Below are 6,332 nucleotides of genomic sequence, written 5' to 3'. Positions count from 1 at the left end.
AGAGATTAACTTTCCAACACCTGAGCTTTGAGGGACTCATTCAAACCATAGTACTCTGAAATTGGATAAATAGGTCTATGGGTGAGATTCCGGCTGAGGGTTGCCAATTTGCAACCTTTCAGTTGAATGGTCTCCCTTCTGAATGTCAAGGTTAATACTGCTATGAACAGCTATTATGCACCTAAGTTGAACCAGGGAGAGAACACATCCTTCCACATGTACCATTTTATTTAATGTTCTTTTCTACTAAGTCATTCAGAACTCTCTGGACTCTCTTTATGCTGTGTCATTTGCAAGGTTGCCTGCTGCATGTTTGGTTATAAATGAGGTCAAATCCCAATTTTGCAGGAGGACGTGGATGTATGCCATTCCCTTCACACTGTGAGCCGGTAGCCATGGGAACTATGATCAAGTACACAATAACTCCCCCATGAACAAATCCTCGGGGAACAAGGTTCATTTGAATGAAACTGGCTTGACCACAGAGGAATCTGGGGGACTTTCGGAGCTTCGCGGCCTTGTGCCGCCTCCTGACTTTAAGCTGGCTCTGGAGGAGGAGGAAGTGGAGGTATCTCAGGTATGGACCTCTTTCTGGGAGCTGGTATTTGGACCAGGCAAAGAAAGGAGGCGGTGGGGAAAACTCCCCCAGAGGAGGCAAGAGTGGGCCCTGCATACCAGGTCCCCAGGTCTCTGAGGGCTTTACTAGTTCTGGGAGTGTGTGGATTGAGCCTAAAGTCTAGCAGGAATTCCAGCATTACCCAGGGCGTTGGCTGGAATATCTTTAAGGACCCTTCCAGCCCTGGAATCGTAGCAGCAAAGGACCCAATTGTATGACAGCTGCTTTGGCCAGTGAAAATGGAAAGACCAGGAAAAGCTTCAGGCTAAGCGATGGGGTTCGTACCCCGCTAATTCACCTCCCTTGCCGCATCCCTGACATTTCCCACACAATATGTCCTTCATTCTGTTCTCCAAAAAGCCATTGCCTTCCTCTAACTGCCGAGATGAGCCCTGGAAACCCTGATGCCCACCAGACCCCTGCCTTTCCTCTTCTCTGCTCTGTTGGCCAAGGTTTCTGCCTTAGTTGCCCTGTCTGACAATAGTTTCCCTAGGAGTGGAGCTAGCCCCGGCATCCCAGAATTCCCAACAGCTGCTAGCCCCTGGAGTCAGGACTGTCTTCCTGTGCCCCTGTGCTTGCTGCAGAAGAAACCGATTACTTGTAACTGCCATTCTGAATATAGTCACTACCAGGAACCGCTGGCTACCTGTGACATACCATCTAGCATGGTACCACAGCACCTGGCCCAGCACCTTGGGAGGCCAACGTGGGAGGATCACTTGAGGGCAGGAGTTTGAGATCAGCCTGGGCAACAACATAGTGAGAACCCCACCTCTACAAAAAATTTAAAAATTAGCGGAGTGTGATAGCACATGCCTGTAGTCTCAGTTACCTGGGGAGGCTGAGGCAGGAGGATCGCTTGAGCCCAGGAGGTGGAAGCTGCAGTGAGCTATGATTGCACCACTGCACTCCAGCGTGGGAGACAAAGGGAGATTCTGTATGTAAATAAACAAATAAATAAAAAACAAAGGAGATGGATTTTTCTACAGGAGAGTTAACATGCAGGGTGCTATGTACTATCAGGGGTGGAGACTCGCCAAGGTTCAGTGGGAATGGGAGCTCCATCCTGAGAGTGGGGGAAGGCATTATAGAGGCTGTGACCTTTGAAATTGGTCTTGAAGAAAGAGAAAATGTGTACAAGGCAGAAAGAAGAGAGAGCTGCACCAGCCAAAAATATGGAGGTATGGAGTAGGTAGAATTGTGAGACATTTATGTGACTGGAATGAAAAATGAGAGCTGATGCTGGAAAGGAGGGTTAAGGCCAGGTTTTGAAGGATCTCTTAAAAAAATAATAGGCTGGGCACAGTGGCTCACACCTGTAATCCCAGCACTTTGGGAGGCCGAAGAGGGCAGATCACTTGAGGTCAGGAGTTCGAGACCAGCCTGGCCAACACGGCGAAACCCCATCTCTACTAAAAATACAAAAATTAGCTGGGCATGGTGGTGTGTGCCTGTAGTCCCAGCTACTAGGGAGTCTGAGGCAGAAGAATTGCTTGAACCTGGGAGGCGAAGGCTTCAGTGAGCAGAGATTCTGCCACTGCACTCCAGCCTGGGCAACAGTGCAAGATTCTGTCTCAAAAAATTAATAATAATAATGCATTAATTTTGAGATAGGATCTTGCTCTGTTGCCCAGGCTGGAGTGCAGTGGTATAATCACAGTTCTCTGCAGTCTCAAGCTCTTAGGCTTAAGCGATCCTCCTGCCTCAGCATCCCAAGTTGCTGGGACTATAGCCATATGCCACTGATGGAGCAGGAGCACCGTCATCTAGAACAAACACCACCACTTTAAGTTCCAGCTCCCTTTCTAGCCTCATGTATTTCAAGGAAATCACTTCTAACTATAAGCAGACAGAAAGAGCAGACAGTAAAACACAGATAAGACAGTTTGGGTAGAGGGAGGTGGAGGCAAAGTCTCTTGGGTAACTGCCAAACTTCATTCTCATACAATGGGCCCCAGTAAAACAGTGGGCTTTAGGCCGGGCGCGGTGGCTTATGCCTGTAATCCCAGCACTTTGGGAGGCTGAGGTGGGCAGATCACGAGGTCAGGAGTTCCAGACCAGCCTGACCAACATGGTGAAACCCCCATCTCTATTAAAAATACAAAAATTAGCTGGGCATGGTGGTGCGCACCTGTAATCCCAGCTACTAAGGAGGCTGAGGCAGGAGAATCCCTTGTACGTGGGAGGCAGAGGTTGCAGTGAGCTGAGATCATGCCACTGCACTCCAGCCTGGATGACAGAGAGAGACTGTCTCAAAACAAACAAACAAACAAAAAATAATGGGCCTTAATAAGCACATTTCTTTCCCTATGGAAGTTAAAAGCAGACTCAGGGGATATGCCTGTAGCTGCAGATAAAAGATAAGCACAAGATAAGTACAACAAAGAGACACAGAAGCAGTCCAAGCCTCTGATAAACTCTCCCACCCTGAATCCTTACAAACTCTTAGTCTGTAAGAGAGGGTGGCTCTGACCTAACCCTGCCAGCCACCCCTCTCAGGTTTATTCAAAATAAACTTGTCCCTGATGACTGTCAAACCACCCTTCATGTTTCTCTTCTCTTTCCTTAATTCTTACAGCCACCACGCCTGGCTAATTTTTTTGAATTTCAGTGGAGGTCTTGCTGTGTTGCCCAGGCTGGACTTGAACTCCTGAGCTCAAGTGATCCTCTCACCTCAGCCTCCCAAAGTGTTGGGATTACAGGCGTGAGCTACAGCGCCCCAGCTGGAGGATCATATCTGTTTCAAAAGGTGGAGCTTTCGCCGTCCGAAGTAGCACATGCCTGTAGTCCCAGCTACTTGGGAGGCTGAGGTGGGAGGATTGCGTGAGCCCAGGAGGCGGAGCTTGCAGTGAGCCTTGATTGCGCCACTGCACTCCAGCCTGGGCGACAGAGCGAGACTCGGTCTCAAAAAAAAAAAAAAAAAGTGGAGCTTTCTGCTGACTCGGGAGGCTGAGGCAGGAGAATGGTGTGAACCCAGGAGGCGGAGCTTGCAGTGAGCCTTGATTGCGCCACTGCACTCCAGCCTGGGCGACAGAGCGAGACTCGGTCTCAAAAAAAAAAAAAAAAGTGGAGCTTTCTGCTGGAGGCAGCAGAGTTCTTCAGGCAGAGCAGCTGAGTCTTGAGGTTCCTCTTTTAGGAAACAAACTCAGGAGGCAGTGTGGAGGGTGCATTGAATGGAGGAGAAAGTGGAGGCAGCGAGAAGGGTGAAGAGGCACTGCTGAGTCCTGGTGAGAGACAAAGAAAGCCTGAAGGAAGCAAAGGGAATGGAGAGGAGGGGAAGGCTTCTGGAAGACTGTGATGCATGGATTGCATGGGATAAGGGCAGAGGGTGGAGTCCAGGCTGACTCAGAGGTTTCTTGCTTGGGAGACTGAGTACATGATCATACTGTTTACCTGAGATGAAGACACAGTAAGAGAAGTTTACATGAAAAAAAAGTAGGCCGGGCGCAGTGGCTCACGCTCGTAATCCCAGCACGTTGGGAGGCTAAGGTGTGTGAATCACCTGAGCCCAGGAGTTCTAGACCAGCCTGAGCAACATAACAAAACCTCATCTGTACTAAAATTCAAAACAATTAGCCAGGTGTGGTGGTACAGGCCTGTAGTCCCAGCTACTTGGGAGTCTGAGGTGGGAGAACCACTTGGGCCCAGGAGGTCGAGGCTGAAGTGAGTCATGATTGTGCTACTGCACTCCATCTTGGGCAACAGAACAAGACCCTGTTTCAAAAGGAAAAAACAGAAAAAGTAATAAGCTCAGTTTTTAAAAAGAAATTGTGGTAAAATAAACACAAAGTAAAATTTACCATTTAACCATTTTACAGTGTACAATTCAGTGGCATTAAGTACATTCATAATGTTTGCAAGCATCACCTTGATCTAGCTCCAAAACATTCTCATCACCCCAAAGGGAACTCCCAAACCCGTTAGGCAGTGATTCTCTATTCCCCTGTGTGCCCAGCCCCTGGCAGTCCCTAATCTCCCTGTAGCTTTGCCTGTTCTGGACATTTTATATGCATGGAATCATACAATATGTGACTAGAGTTTATGTCTGGCCACTTAGCACAATGTTTTCAAGGTTCGTCCATGTTGTAGTATGTATCAGAATTCTTCTTCTTTTTTTTTTTTTTTTGGAGACTTAGCCTAATTTTTTTTTTTTTGGAGACTCAGAGTCTCATTCTGTCACCCACGCTGGAGTGCAGTGGTGCAATCTTGGCTCACTGCAACCTCCGCCTCCCAGGTTCAAGTGATTTTCCTGCCTCCGGAGTAGCTGGGATTATAGAGCATACCACCATACCTGGCTACTTTTTGTATTTTTAGTAGAGATGGAGTTTTGCCATGTTGGCCAGACTGGTCTCGAACTCCTGACCTCAAGTGATCTACCCACCTTGGCCTCCCAAAGTGCTGCGATTACAGGCATGAGCCACCATGCCTGGCCCCTTACACATTTTTCAATTGATCTATTTGTCTTTTTGTTATTGAATTGTAAGAGTTATTTATATGTTTTAGGTACAAGTACCTTATCAATCAGATGTAGGATCTGCAAATACTTTCTCCCATTCTGTGAGCCGTCTTTTCACTTTGTGGCTGGTATTCTTTGAAGCACAAAACTTTTTATTTTGATGAAGTCCCATTTATCTATTTTTACTTTTGTTGCTTGTGCTTTTGGTATCATATCTAAGAAATCATTGCCAAATACAATATGATGAAGATTTTCCCCTATATTTTCTTCTAGGATTTTTATGGTTTTTGCACTTAAGTTTAGATCTCTGATCCATTTTGAGTTAATTTTTTGTATGTGAGCTAAGCGTTCTATGGGGGGTACAGAAAAGGTCTAACCTCATTATTTTGCATGTTTCCCCCACTGCCCACCAACATTTGTCAAAAATACGAATGCTTTCCCCATCGAATAGTCTAAAAAACTATTTTCAACAAGGGAAAATAGTTGAAAATCAATTGTTGAAAATCAGTTAACCATATATGTGAGGGTTTATTTCTGGGTTCTCTATTCTACTCCATTTGTTTCTCTATCTACCCTTAGGTCAGTATCACACTGGGTTTTTTCCTTTGTTTGTTTTAACTTTTTAAATTTCTTGTTTTTAATTTTTGTGGGTGCATAGTAGGCATATGTATTTACGGGGTACATGAGATACTTTGCTACAGGCATGCAACACATAATAATCACATCATAATAAATAAGCATTTATCCTTTGTGTTACAAATAATCCAGTCATATTCTTTAAGTTATTTAAAAATATACAATTAAATTATTATTGACTGGCCTGGCGCAGTGGCTCGGGCTGTAATCCCACCACTTTGGGAGGCCGAGATGGGCGGATCATTTGAGGCCAGGAGTTCAAGACCAGCCTGGCCATGGTGAAACTCCATCTGTACTAAAAAGACAAAAAAAGTTAGCCAGGCCTCAGGCACCTGTAGTCCCAGCTACTCGGGAGGCTGCGACAGGAGAATGGTGTGAACCCAGGAGACAGAGCTTACGGTGAGCTGAGATTGCGTCACTGCACTCTAACCTGAGTGACACAGCGAGACTCCATCTCAAAAAAAAAAAGTTAGCCAGGTCTGGGGGTGCATGCCTATAGTCCCAGCTACTTGAGAGACTGAGTCAGGGTAATTGCTTGAATCTGGGAGGCGGAGGTTGCAGTAAGCCATGATCATGCCACTGCACTCCACCCTGAGTAACAGAGCTAGACTCCGTCTCAAAAAA

The 6,332-nt window shown here is 46.4% G+C and overlaps 1 protein-coding gene across 1 annotated transcript in view; it reads left to right on the top strand.

Moving 5' to 3' along the window:
- Positions 1-445: 445 nt before the first annotated feature.
- The window catches only part of TMEM219 (transmembrane protein 219), a 36,636-nt gene continuing 30,749 nt past the window's right edge, over positions 446-6,332 (top strand). Inside the window, exon 1 of the mRNA XM_011933543.1 lies at positions 446-577. The gene's annotated coding sequence lies outside the window, so the exon portion shown is untranslated. The remainder of the gene's footprint in view (positions 578-6,332) is intronic.

The sequence above is a fragment of the Colobus angolensis genome, unplaced genomic scaffold (genome assembly GCF_000951035.1).
Source record: "Colobus angolensis palliatus isolate OR3802 unplaced genomic scaffold, Cang.pa_1.0 Scaffold128, whole genome shotgun sequence".
In the NCBI taxonomy this organism is placed as follows: domain Eukaryota; kingdom Metazoa; phylum Chordata; class Mammalia; order Primates; family Cercopithecidae; genus Colobus; species Colobus angolensis.
The sequence above is the reverse complement of the archived record's forward strand: the minus strand, read 5'-3'. Positions and strand labels throughout refer to the sequence as shown.